The 13,927-nt window shown below is 40.5% G+C and overlaps 1 protein-coding gene across 1 annotated transcript in view; it reads right to left on the bottom strand.

Moving 5' to 3' along the window:
• The window catches only part of LOC127050045 (uncharacterized), a 240,124-nt gene that overhangs the window by 101,839 nt on the left and 124,358 nt on the right, over positions 1-13,927 (bottom strand). The gene's annotated exons all lie outside the window — the stretch shown is intronic.

Here is a 13,927-nt window from a genome sequence, read left to right as displayed (position 1 = left end):
AGGGGTCGGCAACCTCTGGCATGCAGCTCACCAGGGTAAGCATGTTGATGGGCCAGGCCAGTTTGTTTATCTGCCAAGTCGGCAGGTTCGGCAGACCGTGGCTCCCACTGGCCACGGTTCACCGTCCCAGACCAATGGGGGCGGTGGGAAGTGGCGTGGGGGAGGGATGTGCTGGGTTATTTAATTATTCTTGTGGCTCTTCACTAAACCCTCTCCAATATATCAACATCTTGCAGGCACCAGAACTGGACACAGTACTCCAGCAGCAGTCACATCAGTTCCAAACACAGAGGTAAAATAACCTCTCACGTTTCCTACTCAAAGTTCCCCTGTTTATTCATCCCAGGATCACATTAGCTCTTTTGGCTCCAGTGTCACATGAGCACACTGGGAGTTCATGTACAGCTGATTATTCATCCTAACCCCTAAATCCTTTTCAGAGTGACTGCTTCCCTAGATAAAGTAAGTACAGTATAAAGTAAGTAAGTCCTGTAAGTACAGCCAACATTCTTTGTTCCTAGATGTATATATTTAAATATAGCTGAACTAAAATGCATATTGTATGCTTGCACTCGGTTAAAGCTTTAACATTTCCTACACAAATTCAGTTCTAGGGTATGATAGCTATCTGCAGCATATTTTAAGGAACAAAGAGGTTTGGATGTCTATCATGCTAGTCATAAATGTTGTAAAATCTTTTCAAGTCAAGCTGGTAGCCTTTTTAAAGGGCCCAGATTACCAGACCTAAAAAAACAGGTTAAGTTTTTTTATTTTGCATGAAATACAATGTATATCCATACACCCTCCTGATAAAGCTCTGTATAAAGGAATGTTATAAAAAGAGAGTTAATGTCCAGAGCCATACCTTTCAAATCAGTGGCGGGTAGCTGGTTGCATACGGCCCATCAGGGTAATCTGATTGCGGCCATGAGACATTTTGCTGATGTTGACTGTCTGCAAGCACGGCCCCCCGCAGCTTCCAATGGTTGCGGCTCATCATTGGGAGTTGCGGTAAGCCAAGAAGCGGTCAGCTCCCACTGGCCGGGAACGGTGAACCGCGGCCACTGGGAGCTGCGGGGGGCCATGCCTGCGGACAGTCAACATCAGCAAAATGTCTTACCCTGATGGCCTGCAGGTTGCCCACCACTGTTTCAAATACTTTTTAATTATTTTCAGTACAAGGTCTGGGCAATAATACATATCCATGGAATCATGCAAATACTTCTTTGCTGAATATATGTCCTATACTCTATGGTACTGAATGGGTTGAAATATACTTTGGTGGCGTTAGACGTCACAATACAGTAGACTTATGAGAGCATGCCCTTGTATTATCCAATTAGAAAATTTCTTTTGAACCTACTGATTAACACAACTTCATGTTTGTATGAAAGAGAAAATTTGCTGTACAATACCTGAAGAACAGTGTTATTTATAGGGTACATAAAAATGTGGTTTAGCTCTTAGAAGTGACTCTGTGAAAACTGAATCATTCAGTTCCATGTTTACTGTTTCTCTCTGACTTCCATATCAAATGTTCAGCTTACAGAACTGTTTGTAAAACTGATAAATAGCTTACACTGCCCCATGTTGATAATGACTGAGTGCTGAGGGCTAGCACTTGAGTCAGCACTTTGGTCACTCTTAGTATTAATTAGATCCCCCTGGAGAAGGCCTCCCTGGACAGAAGTATATCTGATTACAGGCCAGATTGGGGCTAGTGAGTCAATGAGCCAATTAGCCCATTAACAGGGAAACTGTATAAAAGGGAATAGGAAAGAAGTGGAGGAAACAAAAGGCTTACAAAGAGAGTCCTCTGAGGAAAGACACATTCTCCCCACTCTCCCTTTATGATGAAGGGGTTAGAAAGTTCAGACACAGTGTGTTTAGGTGTGGAGACACTCCTATGTCTCGGTGGAGGCATTAAAACACTGTAAATAAATTACTCAGTGGTGTTTACAAGCAAGAAGTCTGTGTTCATGGAAGAGGTGGGTGAGTAGCATGCCTCCCTGTCACATCCACCCATTGAGATGAGAATGTGCTAATCCATACTCACAGATATAGAAAGAAATATTTGTTACATATCAATACGTTTGGGACATCAGTTATCAAGACCAGTGGTTCCGTAGCTACAATATAGCACTAAGCTACAGTTCAGCAAAGTATTTAAATGCATGCCTAACTTTAATCACATGAGTATTTCCCAGTGAATTCAACAGCAACAGATTTAATGATCTACTGGCTCCTTCAGTAGAAACCAATGTACGTAGTAAACAGCCCCATAAAGACCAATTGAAGAATTCTAATAGAGTCTACCGGAATTTCCACAAAGATATATGAAGTGGAAAACATAGATGGAGACCCAAAGTAGAACATATAGTGGTTAAAAACACTACAACAGAATGTTGTTTGTTTGCTGGATTGAATTTAAGCTGTCATGGTCATTCCTGGAACCTTGTAACTAGGGGAAATCTCCAATAGAGCAGTTTAATTTGGCATAACAGGCTTTAAAATCTAGCTTGAAAGCAGTCAACTAATAATAGCGCTGAATTGTGAATGAGATTTTAGTTGTTTTTACTTAGTATCACAATTGTCTTATAGTTTCTTGGTTCTAAATATAACATGCCAGTGATGTGCTGGAGTGGGTTCATGGGAACCCGAATCCCTTGTTAAAATTCTGCCATCATACTGAATAGAATTTTGGGATGATTTCCCTCCCTTCAAAGGAGTCACCCTCTACCTCCTGCGATACTGCAAAATCATCTCTATGAGAGATCATTTTTATCCTTGGGTCTCCTAAAATATCTCTAAAGAGCAAATCTTTTGCCTTTGAATTGCACTGTCAAAACAATTCAGATTTTCCTAGAAGGCCTTCATCTTACTCTGCCCCACTTCAAATTGTGCTGGATGAACACTGTGGTATAAGCCTGGCTCCAGTTTAGCAAGGAATTGTAAGTAAATGGAGTTACTCACATGCTTAAAGTACAAGCATTACCAGTAAGCTTGTTTGCTAATTGTTGTTCCCTTTCTCTCTTTTTGCAGACATGGTAAAATATTTTTATTTAAATGGGAGTACAAATTAATATAAATTGCCCTTTTCCTGCACCAACCTATATGCTAATACAAGCACCCCATATATTGTACATACAGGTTTATCACAGGAAAAGGTTTATAGGAGCCCCTTGATAAAACATTGGCAATATTGGCATGCTTAGGCCAACGCAAAAAGAAAGGTCACAAAACTTCCTGGAGCATTTTTAAGTAGAGACAGTGTGAAAAATTTTGAAATTTCAATGAAAAGTGGGGGAAAATTGTGATATATATTTTAATGGATATTTATTTCAATATTTTAAATAATGTTATTATTTTCCCTTTTCAATAAGAGAAGTCTTTTGGGCACTTTACCTTACACTTAGTTGTGAATTTAACATGGCTAATAAGGATAAGATTAGTCCAGAGATATTTAGTTGCATGGCTCTGCAGATCAAATAGATAGGTCAAAAATGGGAAGCAAGAAATTAATATCAGCTTCATTTAATCTCTCATAAAAGCTCATGCACTACCAGAAATTATAATTAAATAAGGCTCCCACAGACTTTGATACACATCTTTTCTGATTCCCAAAGAAAACTGGTGATACTTTGACAGAAGTTGGTCCATAAGCAGCCCTTTCATTTGACTCTTTTTTTATAAAACCATTCCCCGGTATTTTGAACCAACATAATTTAAACAATTCAAGGAAGAAATGACAACAATTACATATGTAAAATCTGAAAACACTGATCTTGTCAAACTAAATTTGAACAACTTCCTTTGACTTTGTATCTGAGGGAGAATTTTGTGCTAACTTGAGTGCTAGATTTGTATGTAGATCTTGGCTACACTAGAGATTCTGTCTACACTAGAAGTTTCACTACGTGGGACGTATTCAAACAATTTACTGTTCCTCTGGTTCACTCATTTTAAGCACTGTTTTCCTGACCAGGGTGGACAGAGACAAACTGTTTAACCTGAATTAGCTTAAACCTTGAATTTAAATCAATTTTTTAAACTGTTCCATGATTAAAGGCTCAGTAAAGATGGGGCCTAACAGTTGTGTAAAAAGGAATGTAGCCATAAAGCTCACTGCTGGTTACACTTCTGAAATTATGTTTTTTAAAGAATTATGTACTGGCAAAAAACAGATGAAGCTAACTGACATCTGCAGGAATTTCTCATTGAAGTGCTGGTCTCTGTTACCTGCTCTGATGTACTCTCAAGAAGTGCTTCTGCTTGTCCTACAGGATAAGGAAAGCATTAATGACTTCTATTAAGCAGTGTGAATATCAGTGAGACATCTGTGTTATTTTTCCAGGTCAATAAGAATATGAATGGAAACTACAAAGACAGGAATTGAGAGGCAAATGGATATGCTTTCTTGTGTAATTTCTGCTATTTTAAATGAAAGGCTTAGATAGAATTTAGTCTTTTCTTTCATAAAATACAAAAAACATCATTTTGAGGTAATCTCTCCCACACCTTCCCTTCCTTCATCCTTTCCTAGCAATAGGAATATGGAGTTAAGGCATATTGTTGCCATGTGGGTCAGAAGACTGAACTCTATTTCGATGTACCTTTTTGCAATTTTTTACGATAAGTTTATGGAGGGGATGGTATAATGGGATAGCCTAATTTTGGCAATTAATTCGTCTTTGACTACTAGCGGTAAATATGCCCCATGGCCTGTGATGGAATGTTAGATGGGGTGGGATATGAGTTACTACAGAGAATTCTTTCCTGGGTGTCTGGCTGGTGAGTCTTGCCCACATGCTCAGAGTTTAGCTGATCGCCATATTTGGGGTCGGGAAGGAATTTTCCTCTAGGGCAGTTTGGCAGAAGCCCTGGGTTTTTTTTGCCTTCCTCTGCAGCCTGGGACACGAGTCACTTGCTGGAAGGTTCTCTGCACCTTGAAGTCTTTAAACCATGATCTGAGGACTTCAATGGCTGAGACACAGGTTTGATACAGGAGTGAGTAGGTGAGATTCTGTGGCCTGCATTGTGCAGGAAGTCAGACTAGATGATCATAATGGTCCCTTCTGACCTTAAAGTCTGTGATTCTATGAATGTATTTGGCTGAGTATGTGATTTAAAGGTAAACAAGTGGACAAAGACCTGATCCTACAAAAAGAACCAAGCAGGTAGATTCATGTCCTCATGTGGAACCCTGCTAAAAACAGCAGAACTCTGCGAAGGCACAGGGATTTGCCTACATGGTTCTCTTTGAAAGAACAGGGCCTAAGACATTTATTGATTTTATTACATTTTTTAAAAATGTTTTAATTTTATTCAGTCCTCACTGAGGTTCAGTCTACACTACACCAGCCACTCAATTCCAGAGGATAGACAAGCAACAGAAGGCTGTCATTCAAACAGCTTTGATTTGTAGTGTGGCTACAATAAGCAATGTGGCCTTGTCCTTCCCTCCTCCCCGACATCACCTGGACTACCTTTTACTAGTCAGCGTTGTTAGTGATTTCATTTTTTAAAATAAATAATGAATGAATGGATTCAAAACAATAGCGACTTTATTTCCTTTGCCAGTTGTGGTCGAAGGTGGGAGGGGGATTGGATTACAGGGAAGTACATTCAACAAAGGGGGCGGTTTTGCATCAAGGACAAACACACACAACTGTCACACCATAGCCTGGTCAATCATGAAACTGTTTTTCAAAGCCTCTGTGATACGCAGAGTGCCTAGCTGTGCTCTTCTAATTGCCCTGGTGTCTGGCTGTTCAAAATCGGCTGCCAGGAGATTTACCTCAACCTCCCACCCCACCATAAATGTCTCCCTCTTACTCTCACAGATATTATGGAGCACACAGTAAGCAGCAATAACATAGGGAATATTGGTTGCACTGAGGTCCAACCTATTCAGCAAACAGTGCCAGCACCATTTTAAACATACAAAGGCACATTCTACCACCATTCTGCACTTGCTTAGCCTGTAGTTGAATTGCTCCTTACTGCTGTCCAGGCTGCCTGTATATGGCTTCCTGAGTCATGGGAGCAAGGGGTAGGCTGGGTCCCCAAGGATAACTATTGGCATTTCAACATCCGCAACGGTAATTTTCTGGTCTGGGAAGAAAGTCTCTTCCTGTAGCTTTTCAAACAGCCCAGAGTTCTGAAAGATGTGAGCGTCATGCACCTTTCTCAACCATCCCACATTGATGTCGATGATCCACCAGTGCTTGCAACACCATTGAGAAGTACCGCTTGCGGTTTATATACTGTTTGGCAAGGTGGTCTGGTGTCAAGATAAAGATATGCATTCCGTCTATCGCCCCACCACAGTTAGGGAACTCCATTGCAGCAAAGCCATCCACTATGACCTACACCTTTCCCAAAGTTACTACCCTTGTTAGCAGAAGGTTATTGATTGCCTTGGCTACCTGGATCACAGCAGCTCCCATAGTAGATTTGCCCACTCAGAATTGATTCCGGACTGACTGGTAGCAGTCAGGTGTTGCAAGATTCCACAGGGCTATCACCACTCGCTTCTCAACTGTCAGGGAAGATCTCATCTTGGCATTCCTGTGCTTCAGGGTGGGTGAAATCATCCCATACCTGTAACACTGTGCGGTCCCACCAGTCTGTGCTGGTTTGCCGGGCCCAGAATCAGCGTTCCACCTTATCAACCTGCCCCAATGCCACCATGATATCCCAATTGCCACATCCTGTGCTTTCCAGAATGTCTGTGTCCATGTCCTTGTCATAAACAGATAGCTAAGGGTTAATGTCTCTTTCACCTGAAGCACCTGACCAGAGGACCAATCAGGAAACCGGATTTTTTCAACTTTGGGTGGAGGAAATTGTGTGTCTGAGTCTTTTGTCTGCCTGCCTGCTTTCTCTGAGCTTTGGAGAAGTAGTTTCTACTTTCTAGTCTTCTGTTTCTAAGTGTAAGGACAAAGAGATCAGATAGTAAGTTATATGGTTTCTTTTCTTTGGTATTTGCATGAATATAAGTGCTGGAGTTCTTTGATTTGTATTCTTTTTCAATAAGGCTGTTTATTCAATATTCTTTTAAGCAATCGACCCTGTATTGTATCATCTTAATACAGAGAGCCCATTTGTATGTATTTTTCTTTCTTTTTATATAAAGCTTTCTTTTAAGACCGGTTGAAGTTTTTCTTTACTTCAGGGAAATTGAGTCTGTACTCACCAGGGAATTGGTGGGAGGAAGAAATCAGGGGAGATCTGTGTGTTGGATTGCTAGCCTGATTTTGCATTCCCTCTGGGGGAATAGGAAAGTACTTTTTGTTTCCAGGATTGGGAACAGAGAGGGAGATTCACTCTGTTTGGATTCACAGAGCTTGTGTCTGTGTATCTCTCCAGGAGCACCTGGAGGGGGGAAGGGAAAAAGGATTATTTCCCTTTGTTGTGAGACTCAAGGGATTTGGGTCTTGGGGTCCCCAGGGAAGGTTTTTCAGGGGGACCAGAGTGCCCCAAAACACTCTAATTTTTTGGGTGGTGGCAGCAGGTACCAGGTCCAAGCTGGTAACTAAGCTTGGAGGTTTTCATGCTAACCCCCATATTTTGGACGCTAAGGTCCAAATCTGGGACTAAGGTTATGATAGTCCTCCTCACAATCATCCTCGTGCTGGTGGCTCCTAGCCAGGCTCTGCACATACTGCAGGATAATGCGTGAGGCGTTTACAATGCTCACAAAAGCAGAGCACAGCTGAGCGGGCTCCATGCTTGTCATGCTATGGCGTCTGCAGATAATCCAGGAAAAAAGGCATGAAACGATTGTTTGCCATTGCTTTCAAGGAGGGAGGGAGGAAGGGGGAACTGAAGACATGTACCCAAAACCACCCGCGACAATGTTTTTGCCCCATCAGGCATTGGGAGCTTAACCCAGAATTCCAATGGGTAGCAGGGACAGTGGGATAGCTACCCACAGTGCACCACTCCATGAGTCGATGCTAACCACAGTATTGAGGACACCCTCCGTTGACCTACTGAGCTTAGTGGGGACATACATGATCGACTGTATAAAAATGCTTTCTAAAGATCGATTTCTATAAAATCGACATAATTTCATAATGTATACATACCCTGAGTTACAGCATAACCTGGCTGATGTTACCCCAATCCTCCCTCCTCCAGTCCTCTCCCAATGATGTCATTACTCCTTCATTACATTTTGTATGACTAACGTATATGCTCTTCAGGGCATATATTTTTATCTGTTTTGAGTGGTGTCTTTTGAGTATTGTGTAAAACAGAGCACAGGCATTCAGCTAGGCAGCTGTCAGTTTCACCAGCTCAACTGACCAATAGATTCTTCAAGTGGCCAGACTGCAAAATGAGAATAAAAAGCCATTTTTTTCAGAGAGTGTGGAACTAAATAGAGAAGGACATCAAGATAGGAGCTTGAAAACAGGGATATTCGCAATTATGTAATAATGTTAGCAACCTGGATACATGGAATCTTCTTAGCTGGCTAGCATTTATGTCATAGTCCTATCAATAATGCTCATGAAATATATGAAGCTTAATAGTTTGCTTAACTTATTTGTAAATTCTATTATAAGCTAATAATAAAATACTATAACCGATACATTTTAATCCAAGTTTCCCAGACTATGGTAGAAAGGTTAAGTGATTTGCCAAAGGCTGCAGTTAGCAAAGAGTTAGAGTCAGAGATGGTATTAGAACTCAGACCTCTCCAATGCCTCATTTTGTGCTCAGACCACTGTGCCATACTTCTTCTAGGGCCCAGTTCAGCAATCTATTCTTTTTCAGCATAGCATGTTGTCATAGGTTTCACCCCTCACTCTGAACTTTAGGGTACAGATATGAGGACTTGCATGAACACCTCTAAGCTTGACTACCAGCTTAGATCTGGTCTTGCTGCCACCACTCCCAATACTGACTCCCTTCTCTGGATAGTCTTGAGAGACTTCTTCTCCAAGTCCCTGGTGAACACCAATCCAAACCCTTGGATCTTAACACAAGGAGAATTTAATCATCTCCCCTCCTGTCCCCCACCAATTCCTGGTGAGTCCAGATCCAATCCCCTTGGATCTAAAAAACAGGGAAAAATCAATCAGGTTCTTAAAAAGAAGGCTTTTAACTAAAAAAGAGAAAGGTAAAAGAAAATAACCTCTGGGAGACAGCATACAAGCTGATCTCACAGACAACAGATTTAAAACACAGGATGTCCCCCTGGGCAAAAACCTTAGTACACACAAGAATACCCAAATTTTATTACTCCCCTAATTGCACAAAGACAAGTTACAAAAGAAAATAAACATAAACCTATTTATTCTTTTCTAAAACTTACTACTCTGATAAGAGGCTGGTTCCTTGATCTTTTCCTCAGCTGAAACTGACTCTTCCTCTTGAAACATCTTGTTCCCCCATTGGTTCCTTTGGTCAGGTGTCAGCTAGGCTAGGTGAACTTCTTAACCTTTTACAGGTAAAAGAGGCATTAACCCTTAACTATCTGTTTATGACACACGTAAGCACATAGCACATAAGTCCCATTGCCTAAAATTACCTACATGCTGAGTGCATTGCTGACTAAAGATGGACTTACGCATATTTTGCTGAAATAAGGCCTTAAAGTTATTTTGTAGTCATTCAGAAACAAACTATTTATCGTATCTGAATGCTTGTTTCCTTTTAAAAAATATATCTGCAGTATCTATACTTTTCATACAAATATTTAGACATTTTCATAAGTAATGTTGAAACTATAGTTATAAACTATATAATTAAAGCTTTTAAATACAAGTTACAGTGTAGATTGTTTCAAAATGTAAATTTATGTCGTACTTTATACTCTGGGAATTTTCTTCCATTTGCTCTGGATAAATTACTCTCTTCATATAAAGGTCCATAAAGGAAAGAAGCAATACCTGCCAAAAGCCCTGGAATTTGGGACATCCATAGAAAAGTACATTCAAATGTGTATATATAAGATGTCGTGAGTACTTCACTCACCAGGCAAAGCTCTAGCCAAAAAAGAATGCCTACTGTTTCTCTATCAAGGGCAGTGCACTCAGAAGTCAGACAAAAGCAACTCAGGGAGGCTGACCACATGCATTCAGCAATAAAGGTTGCTATGCAACCTCTTGTGAGAGTTTGCCAGCAACAGATGGACTTTTTGAATAGAATTAATGCCCTTTAAATCCATATTTTAAATACTATTCAAGAATATTGCCTCATACTCTATTAAACATTGTCATAATTAAAAATACACAATATAGAAACATAGGCAATTATTATTTACCTGCTGTGCTAAGTTATAGCTATATATCTACTGATAGCAATGAAAACAATGATATCAGATGGAATTTCTCTATTTTTTTCTTCTTCTTGATTGAATCGCTAGAAACTTGATTGATGTCTAGAAACTCAGGTTGAATGTACATGATCGTGCACCGCTGAGGTCAAAGGGAGTTGCACCTGCCTTAAATGGGCAAGGGGTCATCCAGTACATTCTTTATTGCTTTACCTTGATCTTATATGCAGATGTTCAATGGACAGAGTGCTTTAATTTCAGCAACACTGGTATATGGTATTTCTTCTTCAGCCACTGTAGTGTGTGGCTTCCGAACATCTTATAAAAAGTACTTTTCACTGTAATGTTAAAAACTACATAACAAGAAATGAATATTTCATGTATGTTTGTAGGAGTATTTTATTTACATGTTCCTGACCACTTTTAAATGCTGAAAAAATTCTCTCAGTAATGATCCTGCTTTTAAGACAAATTTAATCTATACTAGAACATTTCTGATGGAGCAATAAATGGCCCAGTTAATTAGTTCCCAAACAATGTCAATGCAAGACTATTCATCAGGTGAGGGCAGAATTCTAATCTTAAATATGCTGAATTGATTTATGCACTATTCTCTTCTTAACTAGTATTATGCTTTTTCCAGATGAGTGGAATTCCAACTGACATCAACAGGAGGCTGGGATTTTAGAGACAATATTCATCTTATATATTGTCAAGAACAAATCATGACAAACCAACCTAATTTCCTTCTTTGATAGGGTTACTGGCCTAGTGGATAGGGGGAAGAAGTAGCTATGATGTATCTTGATATCAAATAACTTGATTTTAATCAGGATTTTGACATGGTGCCTCATGACATCCTCATAAGCAAACTAGGGAAATGTGGTTGAGATGAAATTATTATAAGGTGGGTGTGCAACTGGTTGAAAGACTGTACTGAAAGAGTAGCTATCAGTGATTCACTGTCAAACTGAGATGACATATCTAGTGGGATCATACAGCGGTCAGTCCTAGGTCCAGTACTTGTCACTATCTTTATTAATGACTAAGATAGTGGAGTGGAGAGTATGTCCATAAAATTTGAGTATGACACCAAAATGTGATGAGTTGCAAGCACTCTGGAGAGCAGAATTAGAATTCAAAATGACCTTGAGAAATTGGAGAATTTGTTTGAAATCAACAAGATTTAATAGTGTTAATAGTAGTGTCATATATAAAACACAAGGTAATTATCCCTATCTACTTGGCACTAGTGAGGTTTTAGCTGGAGTATTGTGTCCTGTTCTGGGTGTCACACTTTGAGAAAGATGTGAACAAACTGGAGAGAGTCCAAAGGAGAGCAACAAAGATGATAAAATGTTTAGAAATGAGGAATGACCAGTGAGGTAAGGTGAAAGCTGGGCATGTTTAGTTTTGAGAAAAGAAGATTGAGGGGGAACCTGATAAGTTTTAGGATAGTGATCAATAGTTCTCAATATCCACTTGAAGGTTGGGCAAGAAGTAATGGGTTTAATCTGCTGCAAGGGAGATTTAGGTTAGATATGAAGTAGAGCTTTCTAACTAAAAGGGTAGTTAAGCTCTGAAATAGGCTTCTGAGGGAGATTGTGAAATCCATATCATTGGAGGCTTTTAAAAATAGGTTGGTCCAACACCTGTCAGGGATGGTTTACTTGGTCCTGTCCCAATTTGGAGGGCTGGGCTTGATGACTTCTGACAGTTCCTTTCAGCCCTATATTTCTATGATGGTCTGACAGCTATTTAATATTGAATTAATCATGACTAGTCATCTCTCGTGAAACCACTACATAGTCAGTTAAAAGGAAGTTCCAAATACTATTATAGTTTTCCATTTTTGTTGCTGATCTAACAACCTAGGTTTTTATATCATGACTATCACCAAGATGTGAAGAATGTGGAGCTATCTTTATTATTTTTTAATATTGGGTGAACCTGTATTTGTATATAAGTGGGAGATGTCTATATGGAACATTACAGGAGGGAAATAGAATTCTAGGATGGAAGCTCGCCGACCTCATCAAGAGGGCTTTAAACTAGGATGTTGGGGGAGATGGTTGGGAGATGTTCGGGAGATCTCCACGCCAGAATATAACCTGGAGAGGGAAGTAAACAAAGCGAGCGGGGATACCCTTGCGGCCCCAAGATTTGATCCAAGGAGGAATAGTGGAGTAGAAACCAGAGTAACAGGTGATGCTGGTGGTAGAAAGTTTGTGCACGACGGGGGAAAGAATGTCACTGACACCAAACGCCGAAAATTAAAAGGTCTGTACACTAATGCGAGGAGCCTAGGTAACAAGATGGAGGAACTGGAGTTACTAGTGCAGGAAGTGAAGCCGGATATTATAGGGATTACCGAAACCTGGTGGAATAGTACTCATGACTGGAGCACGGGTATTGAAGGCTATGTGCTGTTTAGAAAAGACAGGAAGAAAGGTAAAGGTGGTGGAGTAGCCTTGTACATCAATGATGAAATTAAATGTAGCGAAATAAGAAGCGATGGAATGGATAAGACAGAGTCTGTCTGGGCAAAAATCACACTGGGTAAAAAAGCAACTAGAACTTCCCCTGAGATAGTGCTTGGGGTGTGCTACAGACCACCGGGATCGGATTGGGATATGGATAGAGACCTCTTTAATGTCTTTAATGAAGTAAACACAAAGGGGAAATGTGTGATTATGGGGGACTTCAACTTCCCGGATATAGACTGGAGGACGAGTACTTGCAAGAATAATAGGGGTCAGATTTTTCTGGATGTGATAGCGGATGGATTTCTTCATCAAGTAGTTGAAGCACCTACAAGAGGGGATGCCATTTTAGATTTGGTGTTGGTGAGCAGTGAGGACCTCATAGAAAAAATGGTGGTAGGGGACAACCTTGGTTCGAGTGATCATGAGCTGATTCAGTTCAAACTAGATGGAAGGATAAACAAATGTAGATCTGGGATTAGGGTTTTTGACTTCTCGAGGGCTAATTTTAAAGAGTTAAGGAAATTAGTTAGGGAAGTGGATTGGACGGAGGAATTAGTGGATTTAAATGTGGAGGAGGCCTGGAATTACTTTAAGTCACAGCTGCGGAGACTGTCGGAAGCCTGCATCCTGAGAAAGGGGGAAAAAACCATGGGCAGGAGTTGTAGGCCAAACTGGATGAGCAAGCAACTCAGAGAGGGGATTAGACAAAAGCAGAAAGCTTACAGGGAGTGGAAGGAAGGCAGGATCAGTAAGGAAAGCTACCTTGCTGAGGTCAGAACATGTAGGGATAAAGTGAGGAAGGCTAAAAGCCACATTGAACTGGAACTTGCAAAGGGAATCAAAACCAATAGCAAAAGGTTCTACAGCCACATAAATAAGAAGAAAACAAAGAAAGAAGAAGTGGGGCCGCTATACACTGAGGATGGAATGGAGGTTAAGGATAACCTAGGCATGGCCCAACATCTAAACAAGTACTTTGCCTCAGTTTTTAATAAGACTAGTGAGGAACCTTGCGATGATGGAGGGATGATAAACTGGAATGTGGATATGGAAGTGGATATTACCGCAACTGAGGTAGAGGCCGTACTTGAACAGCTCGATGGGACGAAGTCGGAGGGCCCGGACAATCTCCATCCGAGGATATTAAAGGAAC

This window comes from Gopherus flavomarginatus, chromosome 1, assembly GCF_025201925.1.
Source record: "Gopherus flavomarginatus isolate rGopFla2 chromosome 1, rGopFla2.mat.asm, whole genome shotgun sequence".
In the NCBI taxonomy this organism is placed as follows: domain Eukaryota; kingdom Metazoa; phylum Chordata; order Testudines; family Testudinidae; genus Gopherus; species Gopherus flavomarginatus.
Note: the sequence above shows the minus strand (reverse complement) of the source record. Positions and strands in the feature narration are given on the sequence as shown.